Source organism: Oryctolagus cuniculus, chromosome 15 (assembly GCF_964237555.1).
Source record: "Oryctolagus cuniculus chromosome 15, mOryCun1.1, whole genome shotgun sequence".
Taxonomy (NCBI): Eukaryota; Metazoa; Chordata; class Mammalia; order Lagomorpha; family Leporidae; genus Oryctolagus; species Oryctolagus cuniculus.
In genome coordinates this window covers 43,469,155-43,487,897 of record NC_091446.1, presented here as the reverse complement: position 1 = coordinate 43,487,897, position 18,743 = coordinate 43,469,155, and the positions used below count along the sequence as shown (strand labels likewise).

The window sequence follows — 18,743 nt, the reverse complement described above, 5'->3', positions numbered from 1 at the left end:
CTTCCATCGCTTCCCCAGGCACATGAGCAGGGAGCTGTATCAGTCATGCAGTGCAAGTGTCACACATGCAGCAGCTTAACCTGCTGCACCACAATGCTGGCCCCATGACAGCCATTTCTTTCCATGCATGTTGGACAAAGTATTTGAAACCATGACCCAAGACATGGCTTTACTAACAATCCATGCCTTCTGAAACCAAAGTAGAGCCAAGGTCAGAAGTAATAACAAACAGCTGAATTCAGCCATGAACGAAGGGGAACAGCTAAATTGTCTTAACACAGAAACTACTAGTCAGAGAGGGCTCTATAAGCTCTGCGGTCCAAAGTCAGGACTAGTCATTAAGAAAACAAAATTAAGTAGGTCTCTTTGACACATGTAAGGTCAATAAACATGCAACCTGAAATTGTAAGAGATCAACTCCAAATTATTCCAAACTGAGGCCAACAGCAATCGATTCTTCCATGACAGAGCCTTAAGCATCCTAAAAAGAAAACAGAAGGCGCTTCCCAATTAACAACAATAAACTTCACTTTATATATTAGTAAATCAAACTCACTAAGGGCTTCATATTTTGTGATTTATTTGGGATGTAGAGCTACTAGAGAGAGAGAGCTCCCATCTATTGGTTAACAGCTGGGACTGGGCTAGGTCAAAGCTGGGAGCCAGGAATTCCGTTCAGGCCTCCCATGGAAGAAGCAGAAGCCCCATCAGTTGAGCCATTATTGCTGTCTCCCAAGTCTGCATTAACGAGAAGCTGGAGTCAGGAACAGAAGCTGGGTACTGAACTCCGGTACTCTGATTATGGAATGCAGGCATCTTAACTGCTGGGCTAAGGGCTTAATTTTGTTGTAACAGTGTGTTGAGTAATTTATATGACAAGAAGAAAATTAACATGTCATCTGAAATTAAAGAACTTACAGTATACAAGGGTACTGCCAAAAGTACAAGAAAATGGGATTAAAAGACAAGTTTATTTTGATGTAAAATATAAAATCTATGCACAGTTTTTCATAACATACATTTCCTGTGTACTTTTTGAAGATCCCTCACATTTCAAATAAGGACACACACACTAAACTTGTCATGGAGTCAGTACCAACTGATTAAAAGCTACAATTTAAGAACATGGCAGTTTAGCATGCAGTACAAATTGAATGGCACAATAAATATTTACTAACAGAGTGGAAGAAAGGGAAGATAAGCTGATCTAACAGAAAGCAATGAAGCTTAGAGAACATCTTAGGCCAGCCTACAACGAGATGGGGATACCTGCGCGAACGGCGTTTATTGATTACAGCAGGGGGCTTTCTCTCCCTTAGCACCTGGCACTTACCGCCAGATTTTCTAGCTACGTGGATCCACAGGAACCACTGTACCATAATCTTAGATTTCTGAAGAGAAATCCAGACCTTGATGGGCTGTGTTCTATAAAAGGGTGAGGAATAAAATCAAGGGTCATCCTGGTGAAGTCTCAGGACTTGCCCAAGGCCCCAGCAGCACTGAGGTGAGCAACGTGTCCAACAACATGTGCACTCACCCACCTTAAGCAAGTCAGTCTTTGCAGCCTCTGTTCCACCTGCAAAATGGAGATAATCCTAGAATGGCCCTAAGAAGGTTGTTGTGAGAATAAATAAAATGATGTATTTTAAACACATAAGCCACATATTTGTACAAGCACTCAGTAAATGTAAAGTCGTGTTATGATACTTGTTCCTAATCCACATCTTTCCCAGATTATCTTTAAATTTTAATCATAATTTGTTACAATTCCTTCAGTATAAAAATAATTCATTGATGTTCCCTTCACTTTCCAAAACCTCTAAATTTTTTTCTACACACACACACACTTTTACCATGACCTGTATTACTTGTTCATGCTCTGGTTAGTTTCCTAAGGTTCATGAGAGTTTTAAACAGCCTCGTCTCAGGGCCTAGGCAATCAGGTTAAATTGCCACCTGTGCCACCTGTGGCACCCTAAGTTGGAGCACATATCTGAATGCAGGTTCAAGTCTCAGTTACTCCACTTCTAATCTAGCTCCTGGGTAATGCACCTGGAAAAGTGTAGAAGATAGCCCAAGTACTTGGGCCTCTGCCGTATTGGTGGGAGACCCAGATGGAGTTCCAGCTCCAGGCCTGGACCAGCCCAGCCCCAGATGTTGCAGATGTTTGGAAACTGAACCAGTGGATGGGAGAGTGGTCTCCTCTGTTTCTCTGTCACTCTGTTTTTAAAGAGAATAAAATAAATTCTAAAAATAAAGATGAAAGACCCAGTCTTTCTGGAAATTTCAAAGAATATTAATTATTTTTCTTTCTTTCCAAAACATGTGTAATTAAGGACAACTGAAGATTTTCAGTAATTCATTTAAAGTATGTCATGGATTCCAAAATGGCTCCCAACTGACAATGAACATGAGCTTACCATCAAATAGCCTCTTGTCTTCTATCTCCAGCCCTAATTAGCACTACTCCCCTTCTCTTTTCGGGATCTATTAAATTACAATTCTTTGCTTTTATTTGAAAGAGCTAGATAGAGACAGAGAGATGGAGAGAGATCTTCCAACTGGTGGTTCACTTCCAGTTGGCCACAATGGCCAGCGCTGGGCAAGGCTGAAGCACTTGACCCATCTTCCACTATGTTCCCCAGGCCATTAGCAGGGAGCTGTATTGGAAGTGGAGTAGCCAGAACATGAATCCGTGCCCATGTGGGATGTCAGCTTTGCAGGAGGCAGCTTCACCAGCTGCGCCATAATGCCAGCCCCTAAATTACAATTCTAACCTTTCTCAAGAATGTTTCTGGAGTGTCCCCTAAGCACTGCTCCCAACTATCTACAAAGATTCTGTATGGGGTGGGAGTTTATCCTTGCAGCTAAGACACCCGCAGCTCATTTCTGAACACCTAAGTTCCGTATCTGATTTCAGCTCCTGACTCCAGCTTCCTAGTAATGTAGACCTTGGGAGGCACCAGTGATGGCTCAAGTTACTGGGTTCTTGCCACCCATACGTTAAGACATGGATTGACTATCCAACTCCAGGCTTTGGCCCCACTATGGGGCTGTCTCAAGCACTTGCAAAATGAACCTAACAGATACATGCATGTTGGTGTTCTCTCTTGAAAGAAAGGAAACAAAAACAAAAACAAGGATTCTTTACAGATAATTAGATAAGTGCACCATGTTGGATGCACAAAGATGCTCCCCATAGTGGCTTTATAAGGATGAAAAGTTGAAAAGCAAATTGTGCAGTACCAGAGAACATTCTAAACCACACATGAGCACACATGGAATGTTATGTAACAACAACACTTACACAGGTTACATTTATTACAGGTGTACACTGTCTCAACGTATTGTCAATGGAAGCAAACTTCAAAACAATAGTTATACTTTGACCCATGGGGCAAGAATATGGCAGAAAACAAAAACTCTTAATGATAGCACTGACAGGTATTCATAATACTGATGAGTTTTTAATTTAATTATTTCTACATTTTTAAAAGTTTGTCCCAATTAGCAGTGTTAACATCTGTAACTTAATAAAGGGCATTTTGACAAAAAGGCATCACCTATTAAATAATCCAATGTCATCTGTTCTTGAAGCCCTCCCTGATCCAGCGCATTCCTCTTGCTACTCAGATCATTTCTCTCTCTCCTCTATGTCCTATGAATTTATGCAGCTTCTATAATATCTAGCACATTTGGTTTGAAATTATCATTTTCTATCTTCAGGCTTGATTATCAGCTCCTAAAGTATAATAAGCCTGCTTTAGTTGTTTTGGAATCCACTTTTAAAACCTGTGACTCCTATGTATCCAGCCAACCTCAGGGTTTGTAGATCTGAATATAATACAAGACTGTAAAGGGTACACATCTAAAGACTATCTACCCCTCACAGCTCTCAGATTGAAAAGTCATTTTACTGTGGATGTTCAGAAACAACCCAAGGTGCATTCGGGGGAAAGAAATGATAATATTTGTGAATAACAGAAATTTTTTACCTGTAGCAAAATTTCTGTAATTACTGTTCCCATGTTTGCTTTTAGAGTTGCAGAAACAGCCTACTGAACTTGATGAAGCCTCAGGGCATTATTTCATAACCTAAAGGCAGGTCTCTCAGATTTAATCATGAACCTTCACATGAAATGTGCAAAAATTACTTTTGCAATGCCTAATAATCCCCTGACTCAGTGGAAACTATAAAGACCTTTTGTTTTAAGAGGAAATAAAGCATATGAATGTTTTCTAAGTCTGATTCTGGGATCTGGTACAAATCAATGTTTTGAAATAACCAAGGCATTTTTTTAAGATTCAACAAAGAGTTTTAAGAACTAGGTGGGTGAGTACAAAAATAAAAACAAGCACCACAATCTCACCTGACACTTAGCAATTTCAGGCTTCAACTGTTCCTTTCTAAAGAGCAAATTAGAGAAGTGAAGGAGAAACTAGGCCCAGAAAACACTGAGATATCTGATCTACTTTCCATTCTTCCTCCAGTTTACTTCCTAATATTTTCATCAAGCCAAGATGAACTTCAAACTGCCTGGGTTTTCTTCTGTTTTTTTTTTTATCTTTCAGGAGGCAATTCACTTTTCATCAGCAATTCATTTCTCAATCAAGAGCAAAGCTACCTGTGCCTAGTCGGGAGCAACCCCGTCTATTCCTCCCAGAATTCAGATCTGAGGGAGCAGGGGAAGGAATAGAAAGGAGTGTAGGAGGTTGCCAGCAGTCTGGCCTATCTCCCTGTGTTCCCACTCCACAGCCCGAACAGGTAATGGATGAAGCTCAGTCAACACCTCAGAAACTTTGGTCAGAGTCGTCAGAAAATAGACATAAATTCTAAATTGGTCTTTGTTTACAAGAGCCCTTCAAAAAGTTTACAGAAAATGTATACTATGAAAAAATAATGCATGTATTTCAAAAATTCCCATACCACAATAAACTTATCTTTCAACTGCATTTTTCTGTGAGTTTTTAAAAGTCCCCTCAGGAGGCTGGTGCAGTGGCACAGTGGGTTAACACCCTGGCCTAAAGCGCTGGCATCCCATATGGGTGCCGGTTCAAGACCCAGCTGCTCTGCTTCCTGTCCAGCTCTCTGCTATGCCTTGGGAAAGCAGTATAAAATGGCCCAAGTCCTTGGGCCCCTGCACCCATGTGGGAGACCCAGAAGAAGCTCTTGGCTCCTGGCTTCGGATCGGCACAGTTCTGGCCGTTGCGGCCATCTGGGGAGTGAACCATCGGAGGGAAGACCTCCCTCTCTCTCTCTCTCTCTGCCTCTCTCTCTCTCTATCTTTGTGTAACTCTGACTTTTGAATAAATAAATAAATATTAAAAAAAAGTCCCCTCAGATGTTCCAATTTCAAACTTCACAAGCACAGAAACTTTCATTACATCAAACACTGATTTAAACCAAACCTTGTTTTAGAACCAAAGCAAACTCTCAACATCTGCCAAGACAGATAATTGAAGAATTGTGGCTTCCAAATGTCTTTCCAACAGGAAACCTACAATTAGTGTGTGCTAGACCCAGCTCATGTCAGTTTGCTGGAGCCAAATGTTCATTTATCAGGATTTTTAGCATTCCGATTATAAAACACAACCATCCCTAAAAGTTAAATTATGTAAAATTAAAAAGTGTTAATTTATTACAAATAAAGGTAATTCTCACAACTCATCCCTTTTTAATTATTTTACTATTATCTATGCTATTGCTGTTATTTGCAACTAATATATGTGATTGATAGAAAACTATTTAATGGCATGCTACTTCTTTCAATGAAGTATGAAAGTGAATGTATGAAGTGTGAATGTGAACTTTCCTTCACAGCTGGAAATCAGCCACGGTGGCAGTATTTACACATGGGAATTGGCAAGCACTAGAATCCTTTCTGGCAGAGTCTTCTTGTTAACATTTATCTGTGTACACTATCTACACCGTTAGCCATCACTGAATTCTATCTGGTCGAACTGTGCAGTCAGAATAAAGGCTTGTAAGTTGTAAAATCATAATATACATGTAAGGAAAGAAAGTAATTTCATTTACTGTAGTCCTATAATGCATCAGTCACGGCATAAAGTATTGCACACAGCTTCTCATTTCTTAGAAGTTATTATCAATTCCAATATATACATGAGTCAACTTAGGTTTTAAGAGGCTGAATAACTACTAAAAAGTACAAGAGCAAGAGTCAAAACTAGGGAGGCTGGTGCTGTGGCATAGCAGGTTAAGCCGCTGCCTACAGTGTCAGCATTCCATATAGGTACCGGTTCAAATCCTGGTTGCTCCACTTCCAATCCAGCTCCCTGCTAATGCACCTGGAAAAGCAGTGGAAGATGGCCCAAGTGCTTGGGCCCCTGAACTCACATAAGAGACCTCTAAGGGCAGGCGCCGCGGCTCACTAGGCTAATCCTCCACCTAGCGGCGCCGGCACACCGGGTTCTAGTCCCGGTCGGGGCACCGGATTCTGTCCCGGTTGCCCCTCTTCCAGGCCAGCTCTCTGCTGTAGCCAGGGAATGCAGTGGAGGATGGCCAAGGTGCTTGGGCCCTGCACCCCATGGGAGACCAGGAAAAGCACCTGGCTCCTGGCTCCTGCCATCGGATCAGCGCGGTGCGCCGGCCGCAGCGCGCTGGCTGCGGCGGCCATTGGAGGGTGAACCAACGGCAAAGGAAGACCTTTCTCTCTGTTTCTCTCTCTCACTGTCCACTCTGCCTGTCAAAAAAAAAAAAAAAAAAAAAAGAGAGAGACCTCTAAGAAGCTCCTGGCTCCTGACTTTAGTCTATCCCAGCAGTGGCCATTGTGGCCATTTGGGGAATGAACTAGTGGATGGAAGATTTCTCTCTCTCTCTGCCTCTGCCTCTCTGTGAATCCGCCTTTCAAGTTAGCAAATCTTAGAGAAAGAGAGAGAGAGAGAGAGAGAGAGAGAGAGAGAGAGAGAGAGAGAGAGAGAATATCAAAACTAGGAATTTCATATTCCAAGTATCTTATCTTTCCACTAAGCTAACCCATGTATTCATGTTATCATTATCATAATGAAACCAAAACTAACCATCTGTAACTGTTAGATAACTAACAAACATTAACAGCTTCTGATGTGTAAAAGTGACACACATAAGATATAGTTGCAAATATAGACAAGTATCTCGATTTTATTCATATTCACCAAGCTTGCTCATATTTATTTCTAAAATGCACCCACAAAAGGTATCTAAATAAGAAATAAAATACAAGGAAGTGCTGGGACCAAGAGTTGTGAATTTCAGAAGGATCATTCCAAGTTTAGCTATGGACCTTGTGAAAGTCTTCCTTAATCACTTTTTCAGATACTTACGTTCTAGCTCATCAAATCAATGTATCCAGCTTGAAATAATATACCCTACACCAAAAAAATTATGCGCACACAGTATTTCTCAAATGTTACCATCAATTTTCTTGAGTGCTTGGGTATTTACATTCAAGATATTTTCCTTTTATTACTTGAAGTTATTTGATTATAATATCTTTTTTATCATGGTTTCTTAAAGAAAATTCAATCAATAGTTACAAGAATTTCAAAGGACTAGCCAAAATGTACTCACGGATTATGTTTAAAAATTCTTGTCATCTTGGCTTCCTATGAGCTACTGGCTTCTCCCATGGTTCCAGTACATTTCCATCATCTGTCAGAAGAAAGAATCTGATTAGTTGCATGTCCCGTAAAAGCCGTCTCTTGATCTCCACTACGTTTGCCTTTTCTTTAAAGTACAGTCCTCTTTTTCCTTTTTTTTTTTTTCACAAAAGCAAAATGGAAGGAGAGGACAATAACATAGGTCACTTAAAAGAAGACAGGTAAAGGACAGTATTGCCACCATTGTGATGAGGAATCCTTAAAATGCCCTCCATTTTGTGTTCAGGAAGTGATTTTCGGTCTGTTTCCTGAACTAGTAGAATAACACACTTCTCTCTTCATGTCTCCTTCCCCACATCCTCATCCTTACTTATTCTCAAAACAGGATGAATAACTTGCCTGGGAGGATTAGCTTAGTGCTTGGCCACTGCTCTGAGGCAGGCAACAAGGGCCTCCCTCTTGTTCTCTCAAACACCCCTGGAGCAGCCAACTCCACTCAGTAGCCAGGACAATGGCTGCCTGCTTCTGTCTCTGTTCCCACTTCTCTCCAGTGGTCACTGGAGGACAGGACAGGGTTCCTAGTGCAGTTTCAAAGCAAGTGGTACTGACACTTCTGAGTTCTCTAATCCTGCTTTATTAATAATTAAGCCGATTCCCTTTTAATTCTTGCTCTGTTTCCCAAATTATTTAAAATGGATAAGACAGGGAAGGTGAGTAACCAAAACCACCACCATCTCCCAAAACTCATCACACAATTTAAAAAATCTTGGTTCAATGTGCTACCACTTACTAGTCATATGACTTGGGGAAAAATCATCCATGTTTTCCCAGCTTCAATGTCCTTATTTCTAAAAGGCAATGAACTACCTCCTACTACACGGTATGGTACTGAGTATCAAAACAAATTGAAAGAAATAATCCACCCAAGTCAAGTATGCTTTGTCCAAGGAAGGTTATCATCCCAGTACAAGGAACACCCAATGCTTAATGATGAGAATTAACACACTAACTGTCCAATTCATCAAATTTCAGATTCATATAATTCATGGAATAATGGAAATGTCCAGCCAAGTGCTTTCTTTTTTCCAAGAGGAAGTCATTTAGCCTATTTTTGCTTTTTAACTTCATAAGATTTTAGGGTCAACAATCTATGGGTAAGACTCCTGCTTTGTTTCTTTTCACAGAAAAGACCCAAACAAAAACAACCCACTTCCATCAGGTATTGCAACTATTGCTCATTTTATGTGAAGAGCGTCTGACTTCAAGTAGACAACAATGATTTAACAGCAACCTAAGTTAACTTTTGTCACCTGAAGAGTAAATGTTAACTCAAACAGAAGACTAGTATGTGAGGCCTTCAACAATTCATGGAAAATGAAATTAAAAAGCATCTTTTGGTGCAAAATTTTTTTGAAATCCATGCATTTTTCCCATATATATATATTTTTTTTTTTTTGACAGGCAGAGTAAACAGTGAGAGAGAGAGAGACAGAGAGAAAAGTCTTCCTTTGCTGTTGGTTCACCCTCCAATGGCCGCCGCGGCCGGAGCACCGCGCTGATCTGAAGCCAGGAGCCAGGTGCTTCTCCTGGTCTCCCATGCGGGTGCAGGACCCAAGCACTTGGGCCATCCTCCACTGCACTCCCTGGCCACAGCAGAGAGCTGGCCTGGAAGAGGGGCAACTGGAACCGAATCCGGCGCCCCGACCAGGACTAGAACCTGGGGTGCCGGCGCCGCAGGCAGAGGATTAGCCTGTTGAGCTGCAGCGCCGGCCCCCATAAATGTTTTTAATATCCCTCTTTTTAATTCTAATATGGCTCCATCCATACACTGAGGGAACGTGAGATAATATCACCTCAGTTATCTGAAGAACAGAGAGAAACATCAAGTCATCCAAACCATAAGGGGAGCAGGGTAATGTGCAAATAAAGAGGAGAGGGAACGGAACACACTCCCATAAATCTACAGCTTCCTTAGTAACAAAGAAAGAATTTGCCAACATTATTAAAATAGCTGGTAAGAGCCAGAAAGTCAAAGACCAGCAGAATACACCCAACTCAGAGAGGAAAATGTTCATTGGCTGGCTTTGGCTTTATATGCTGGGCCACAATCCATGAAGTCATTTTTAAAAGAATGAGGAATGCAGTAAGGTCTCATACAAACTTAAAATACATAGGCATGAACTACACATGGCCATTTAACGTTGCACAGTAATTTACTCTTTCCAAAGACTCCAGGTCTGTAACATAAGGACAATAATACCTACATTAAAGAACAGTTACATAAAAGAGATAACGTATGAACAGTGTCCAACAGAGAACAGGTTCTCAAAAGACACCTGCAATCATTGTGCCTCCCAGGACAATTACAGCAGTGTCTATTAAATTCTTGGTTACAATTGCAATTATGGTATATAGTCCATTACCTTCACAGACTTCTTCCCTAGGCAAACATTTTGGAGAGAGATTCCAACCATACTTTTGACAATAATGTAAAGTTTTTCTAACCTGATCTGAATGGAATGTTAACAAAACCCCCCACCTTCATTGACTACCATGTACAAACAGAAAGCTCACTGCATGACAGTCAGGATTCCTATTAAGACTTTTTTAGGGGGAAGGGGGTGATAAAATCTCTTTTCATACATGTTTACTTATTTATTTTCTTCTACTTGAAAAGCAGAGCAAGAGAGAGAAAAATATATTGTCCATTAGCTGCTTCACTCCTCAAACGTCCACAACAGGCCAAAGTCATGAACCGGAACTCCTAATGGGTTTCCCATATGAATGGCAGTGGTCCAAGCACTTGAGCCTGCCTCCAGGATGCATCAGGTTGGATGGGAAGCAGAGTGGTGCCTTAGTCTGCTGTGCCATAATGCCTGCCCTGATGATAAATTTGTAGAGAGAGAACGGCCCATTTCCATCAGTGCTAATTCTTTCTGGTGTACACTGTAATGCTGAGGACTCTACAGGTATGTGTGGGGATAAAGGCCACAATGATGACCACAAATAGCCCACCACCAAAGCTGTCCTCAGCACCATGTAGGTTCACTAACAGTTAAGACCTGTTGGCTATGAGTGGGTGTATCTTTTAATATCATCAAGGGGCTGATGGTGTGGCAGAAAATGCTAAGCTTCTACCTGCAGTACTGGCATCCTCTATAGGTGCCAGTTTTAGTCCCAGCGCTGCGCCACTTCTGATCCAGCTCCCTGCTACTGCTCCTGGGAAAGCAATAGAAGATGGTTCAAGTGCTTGGGCCCCTGCACCCATGTGGGAGACCCAGAAGAAGCTCCTGGCTTCCAATCAGCCCAGCTCTGGCTGGGACATGCTCAAGCTGACTTACCTCAAACGGTAGAGTTAGAAACATACCAGGGGATTCCAATTCAATCCCATCAAGGTGGCATGTCCCAATGCCATTTCACTAGTCCCGGTGATCAATTTCTGTTCCCAATTGATCATAATGATAGGACTAAGAGCCAAAGGGAGCACTTAAACAAGACTAGTGTCTGCAAATACTAGCTGATAGAATAAAAAAGGGAGAGAACGATCCAACATGGGAAGCGAGATACACAGCAGACCCATAGAATGGCAGATGTCCTAAATAACACTCTGGCCTCAGAATCAGCCCTTAAGGCACATGGATCTGGCTGAAAAGCCCATGAGAGTATTACAGGCATGGAAAGCCAAAACACTCTGGCCAAAAAAAAAAAAAAAAAAAAAAACTAAATGAAAGATCTCCGCGAGTGAGATCCCAGTGGAAAGAAAGAACAGGTCATCAAAGGAGGAGGTACCTTTCTCTGAAGGGAGGAGAGAACTTCCACTTTGACTACAACCTTGTCTAAATATGATCAGAATTGGTGAACTCAAAAGGCTTCCACAGCCTTGGCAACTCATGACAAGAGCCTAGGGTGATTATTGATGCCATAAACAAGAGTGTCAATTTGTTAAGTCAACAACAGGAGTCACTGTGCACTTACTCCTCATGTAGGATCTCTGTCCTTAATGTGCTGTACATTGTGATTTAATGCTATAACTAGTACTCAAAGAGTATTTTTCACTTTGTGTTTCTATGTGGGTGCAAACTGTTGAAATCTTTACTTAATATATGCTAAACTGATCTTCTGTATATAAAGAGAATTGAAAATGAATCTTGATGTGAATGGAAGGGGGGAGGGAGAGGGAAAGGGGAAGGTTGCGGGTTGGGAGGGAAGTTATGGGGGGAGGAAGTCATTGTAATCCGTAAGCTGTACTTTGGAAATTTATATTCATTAAATAAAAGTTAAAAAAAAATATAAAAACAAAACAAAACGTTAAAACAGCCTTTTAAAAAAGCTAAAAAAAAGAAGAAGAAGAAGAAGAAGAAGAAGATGATACCAATTGAGTTCCAGGCTCCTGGTTTCAACCTGGCCCACCCCTGGCTGTTATGGGCATTTAGAGTATGAATCAACAGATGGAAGAGTCAGTCTCTCTCTCTTGCTCTCTCTTTCAAATAAAATGAAAAAAGTAAAGAATATTTTCCTTTTTTGAGTGAACACTATCTTCTAGGACATGGACAAGCATGCTCCCCTATGTGGAAGGAGACTGGCCAGCCAAGAGCATCCAAAAGCTATGTGTACCTAAACCTAGAAGCTATTATGGATTCTTACCTTCTTTCTCTTGAAGAGCTAGTTCACTACAGGATTTGGGTTCCTCAGTGAGAACAATGTTGTGTGGTCATGAAAAACATGTGCTTTGCAGTCACACCTAATTCGATTTTCCAATTTGACCCTGAGAACCTTGAGCCGTTGATCAATTTTTTTAATACCATCAACAAATAAACCAAAGGGAACTTGCTGAAGATAATAAACACCAGCAGCTGGGATTCAAACCTAAGCATCCAATGTCAGTCCTGTTCTTAACCAGCACAGGGACTGTCTTCTATGCTGTGAGGGAGAGCCACACCCAAAGACTTGTCTTCTCTGCTGTGAGGGAGAGCCACACCCAAAGACTTGTCTTCTCAGCTGTGAGGAAGAGCCACACCCAAAGACTGAGACAAGGGTGGAGGAAAAAGCAAGAAACATTACCCAGCAGATGACTTCAGAGGAAAATCATACAAAAGAGCAGCTAACAGGCCAAAGAATAAAAGAAGGGAACCTGGTAATGACTCTAAAATCGAACAATGCAGTGAAAGCAAGACATCTTAAAAGGACAGCAGTGTATGGGACCAGTGCTGTGGTGTAGCATGTAAAGTCGCCACCTGAAGTGCTGGCATCCCATATGGACTCCAGTTCAAGTCCTTGCTGCTCCACTTCTGATCCAGCTCTCTGCTATGGCCTGGGAAAGCAGAAGATGGCCCAAGTCCTTGGGCTCCTGCACCCACATGGGAAGACCTGGAAAAAGCTCCTGGCTTCAGATCAGCACAGCTCTGGCCATTGTGGTCATCTAGGGAGTGAACCAGCGGATGCAAGACACCTCTATCTGCCTTTCCTTCTCTTTCAAATAAATAAATAAATCTTAAAAAAAAAAAAAGGGGGGGACAGCAGTGTAAAAGTTAGCTTGCTTTGGAATTCAGCACTGGCATAAAGAGAACAGTGACCAGCAGACAGCAAAAGCTGAAAAGACCTCACTTGGGTCCTTGACGCAAGAAACAAACATCCGGGGACTGGCGCTGTGGTGCAGCAAGTTAACACCCTGGCCTGAAGAACTGCCATCCCATATGGGCGCTGGTTGGAGACCCGGCTGCTCTACTTCTGATCCAGCTCTCTGCTATGGCCTGGGAAAGCAGTAGAAGATAGCCCAAGTGCTTGGGCCCCTGCACCCACGTGGGAGACCCGGAAGAAACTCCTGTCTCCTGGCTTCAGATCAGCGCAGCTTCGGCCGTTGCAGCCAATTGGGGAGTGAACCATCGGATGGAAACCTCTCTCTCTTTCTCTCTGCCTCTTCTCTGTGTAACTCTGACTTGAAAATAAATAAATAAATCCAGAAAAAAAAAAAAAAAAAAAAGAAACACACATCCGTGTCTCAGGGCCTGCAAGGCATGTGAACTACTTCCTAAGGCTGAATTTCTGGTTTTTGCTTCCCTGCATTTCTACAGCAAAAAAGAAGAGGAAAATAAAAGCACCTAGAGCCATTGAACTCTCTGTTGGCCAGAAGGAAGAAAAAAAACCTAAGGGATGAGGAACACGCTCCCACTGGGGTAGGGGAATACAAAGAGACTAAAGCCAAGAGCAGCCTCAGGTGGGGCCAACCCTAAAGTGGTCTCTGGATCTCTGTCCCTGATTATTTCTGCCTTGGGGAATAACCTCCTGTTAGGAAGGGAAAGGAATGTAGAAGGGGAGTGTGGTCCATGTGCCTGGCACTACTGTGTGTCCTTCTGAGAGATGAGAGGGAAGGAAGAGAAGGCGCAGGGTCCAGGACCCAGCAGAGTGGTCCTGCCTGTAAATCAGCACACACCTTCCTCTTCAACTATCTCTGATGCAAACCCTCCATGTCATCCCTTACCCTACAGGCCTTTCTCATACTGTCCTCGACATTTGGAGGATATAAAAATGTGCTGTTTTTACCAATGAAATAACAATCTTTTATGTGGTTCTCAGGCTCCCTGGCTAGCTTCAGTGGCTATTCAGCATGCCAAACACGGACACATTTAGAATAGCCAAAGAATTCTGACTATTTTATGGGCTGCACCATGACTTCACCCTTCATAAAACAAGTTTCTAAAAGATTTCTTTATTTGAAAGGCAGAGAGTGACAGAATTCTCTCATCTGCTAGTTGACTTCCTAAATGCCTGCAACAGCTGGAGCTGAAGCTGGAGCAGGTTGAGGCCAGGAGCCTGAAACTCCGAGTCTCCCACATGGGTGGCAGGGACTCAAGTACCTGGGTCACCATCCACTGCCTTCCCGGGAGCGTTAGCAGGAAGCTGGATTGGAAGTGGAATAGCTGGGACTCCAACCAGACATTCCAAGTGGTAGTTTAACCCACTGTGCCACAATACTCACCCCTTTCATAAAACAATTTTAGCAAGAGTATTTTTAATGTGACAGATCAGACTTAAACACTGTTCAACACATGTGTTCAAAGAGAAATGTTGGCGATATTCTATATTAGTTTTGAGAACTGAGCGCAAATTAAAACATCCAAAGTCTAATCTAAATTTTACTAATAGACACTTTTTAAAAAACCAACATATGTATTCTTCAATCTTCTGAACTACCAACAGTTTCTACAAATTAATTCAACTGACAATTCTCAACCACATGGTAGACAGCTAAGACTGACTCACTGAACCACAGACCTCATACGTCCACAGATGCCTGGCTACAAACAGAAACTGGTTAGGGAATCTTAATCATACCATTTGAAAGCTTCAATACTTCATTGATTTCTATGTCCAGCTTCTCCCTCAACAGATGACAATGCCAAGACCCACAGAATCTCAGAGACTTGTCCAGGGTCACTATGTTAGCAACACAATTTTGGCCTCCTATTGCGTCCACCAAACTCGAGTGGTAACACAAGAAATACTGAAACCACACAGCAAAAAAGAACTAACTTTTCATGACATTATGAGCTCCTATTTCTAAAAACTAAGCCTTGTGACAAGAGGGAAAAAAATAACGCTGCATAAAGCATTCATATTAAATGTTCAATCCATTTTCAAAAACAATGCACGGCATTTACTAAGTAAACTGAGATGTTCCTAAAATAGGCTGCCTCTTCTCATGAATGATCTGCGGCTTTTTTTTTAAATGAATATTAAGTAGGAATGAAAATCAAAAAGGGCTGGCATAGAAACTTGTGCAGGCACATCTATTCTGTTGATTTATATATCTAAATTCTTATATTTATCAACTCATTCAGCAGATATTTTGGAAACATCTCTGATCCCAAAGCACTGTGGTAGGTGCAGTGTGGAAGGAGCTTGTCTGGACACAAGCAAAGGATGCTTACCAGCATTTACAGCAGAAGTAACCACATCTAAACAGACAACCAATGCAGAAACATTTCCCGTATTTATTTTGGTAGGCTATTAAGAATGCAGACCAGAACTCTCTTTTCTCCCTGAAACATCCACATTTAAAATAAATAGCAGAGCAGACATGTAGTCCTGCAGTGAAGACACAACCATGCGGCACACTGGAGTATCTGGGTCCAATTCTCAGCTCTGGCTCCTGACTCCAGGTTGTAGCCAACGTGCACCCAGGTGTGAGGGGTCAAACAACTGGGTTCATGCCACCTTCATGTGTGACCTGACCAGGATTGCATTCCTGGCTCCTGGCTCCTGGCTCCCGGCTCCCGGCTCTGCCCTTTGCAGGATTTCCGGGAAGTGAAGGAGCAGAAGAGCAGATGGGTGCTCTCTTTCCTTCTCTAATAAAAACAAAATAAAGATAGCAATTCCTTTTTTCTAGGCAATGATATGCCATTAAGGTAGCAGCGGGAGTTTTCAAAACAAAGGGTTCAAATACCCTCAGGTGATCCCCCCCCCAACTCCTGTTAAGGAATTTTCTCTGAAAGCTAAGAGCATTTTTTTTAAAGAAAGTGGCCTTTTTGCCAGTGCTGTGGCTCACTAGGCTAAGCCTCCGCATGTGACGCCAGCACCCCCGGTTCTGGTCTGTCCCAGTTGCCCCTCTTCCAGTCCAGCTCTCTGCTGTGGCCCGGGAGTGCAGTGGAGGATGGCCCAAGTCCTTGGGCCCCGGACCTGCATGGGAGACCAGGGGGAAGCACCTGGCTCCTGGCTTCAGATCGGTGCAGCGTGATCACCATTTTGGGGTGAACCAACGGAAAAGGAAGACCTTCCTTTCTCTCTCTCTCTCTCTCTCTAACTCTGCCTGTCCAAAAAAAAAAAAAAAAAAGTGACCTTTCATTCAACACTGTCCTTCCTAGTTTAAAACAAACTAAAAATAGGGGCTAATTTTTCCCCCTAGAGCCAGCTGTTGTCTCTCAACAGGAACCTACACCTTGACAGAAATTACCATAACTTGGACATTATTTAACCTTTCCCTATTTTAAGTGCACCTGAATCCTTTGACCTGATGTCTCTAAGACTAATACTACTAAAGGTAAAAGCAGCACAAACTCTCTGTCACATGCTAGGCTTGTTTCTAAACAAGCTAATCCACGGGTGCTATTTCAGTTCATCTTGCTAATAGCGCCGTGAGGCATGTTACTATTGCTATCCCAGTTCTACAGATGAGGAAGCTGAAACAGACTTGCTGAGAAAACAGGCAGTTATTTAGCAAATAACAATGAATGAAATGCATGCAATGCATCCATTCAACAGTGAGTGGGCAGGCTCCACTCCTTCAGTTTCCTAGCTTCATTTGGAAGGTTTCCCACTGGCTTAACAGCCTGGTCTTCCCCCACCTTCTCAGTGCAGTGGGGAAGAATAGGTTATGTGGGCAGCGGATTTAGGAGAAGGGCCAGCCTGCCCATGCATCCCATGCTGCTCTCTCCCACTCTGTGACGGGAAAACCAGTCCCACTCAAGCAGGAAACACCAGAAAATCACTGGCCACAATTTACCAACAGTTTCTCAACTCTCTAACTCCCAGTGGTCTATCCAGTGGTTAAACCGGATAAGAAAGAAAAGTGTTCTTCAACTGTCCACTTTCCTAATTCTAACACAAAATAAGTTTGCATTTATTCATTTATTCACGAGACAGAGCACTCCCATCTACTGGTTTAATCTCCATAGGCCCACAACAGCTGAGGCTGGGCTGGGCCAAAGCCAGAAGCCAGGAACTCAATCTTGGCCCCCCACAAAGAGTGGCAGGGACTCAACTATTTGACCTATCACAGCATCTCCCAGGATCTGCATTTAGCAGAAAGCTGAAGCCAGTAGACAGCCAGGAGTCAAAACTCAGGCACTTTTATATGGCATGTGGGCTTCTTACTAGGCATGTAACCACTAGGCCAAATTCCAGTTCCACAGATAGAAAAGCTTTAATACCAGACTGGATGGTGATCAAGAATCTACAGAGGGGATCGTCAGTGAGCCTGTTCTCTATCTAACTCATTGCCAAGTGGCATCTAAAGGACAGGTTATGCCATTATTTTTCCTTACTATCTTTCACATGAACATACAATTTCTTTCCAAATAAATAAATGGACACCGGTTTAGCCTTTTCTATTGTAGTACCATAAATTAAAGTACTAGAAAATTCCATAGCAATATTTTCATTTTCACAAAACAAAGTACTTCAATAGTGCATGTTATATGACTAGCAAAGTCTATCTTAAATCACTGCATGATACTTCTACCATAAAGTACAGTGACAAAAATACTACCTATAACTCTAATAGAGGAATAAAAGCATCTCTAATCTATAGACTTAACATTTGATCCTTCCTGACACCCTCAAAACGCTTTGCTTCTGGTTTTAAAAATACAGAAAGACTTTCATACAGTAACACTGATTTGTAGTTACAGTAATATTTAATGCAAACAATTTGAGCTTCACACTTTCCTATTCAAGGTGCATTTAATAAGTACAGTTTCTTCACTGATATCTGAACAAAATTTTTAAAAAACAAGCCACATTTAGAAGTAAAATTCAGGGGCCGGCGCTGTGGCGTAGCGGGAAAAGTTGCCGCCTGCAGTGCCGGCATCCCATATGGGTGCCAGTTCGAGTCCCAGCTGCTGCACTTCCAATCCAACTCTCTGCTATGGCCTGGGAAAGCAGTAGAAGATGGCCCAAGTTCTTGGGCCCCTGCACCTGTGTGGGAGATCCAAAAGAAGCTCCTGGCTCCTAGCTTCAGATAGGCACGGCTCTGGCCGTTGCGGCCAACTGAGGAGTGAACCAGTGGATGGAATACCCCTCTTTCTCTCTCTCTCTGCCTCTCCTCCACTCTCTGTGTAACTCTTTCAAGTAAATAAATAAATCTTAAAAAAAAAAAAAAGAAGTAACATTCATTTTTTCATAGATGCGTGCAGGTGAAGGAAGTCAGCCATCCAGCACTTTCAGTGATAAATGACAGGCACACTCACACTTCGGTGCTCTGACCCTTACAACAACCCTGATGGAGGAAAGCATCGACATTTTTTGAAGAACAACCTGACATTTTCAGAGAAGCAAAGAGACATTCCTGAGTTAACCCATTTCTTAAGTGGCAGGACTCAACTTTATTTATTTTTTTTTTTCATGACTTATTTTATTTCAAAGGCACA

General features: G+C 42.2%; 1 protein-coding gene across 11 annotated transcripts in view; it reads right to left on the bottom strand.

The window, feature by feature from the left end:
- The window catches only part of SGMS1 (sphingomyelin synthase 1), a 337,794-nt gene that overhangs the window by 123,923 nt on the left and 195,128 nt on the right, over positions 1 to 18,743 (bottom strand). For all 11 annotated transcript variants that reach the window (XM_051823915.2, XM_051823912.2, XM_070057669.1 and 8 more), the window contains one exon: positions 7,571 to 7,651. The gene's annotated coding sequence lies outside the window, so the exon portion shown is untranslated. The remainder of the gene's footprint in view (positions 1 to 7,570; positions 7,652 to 18,743) is intronic.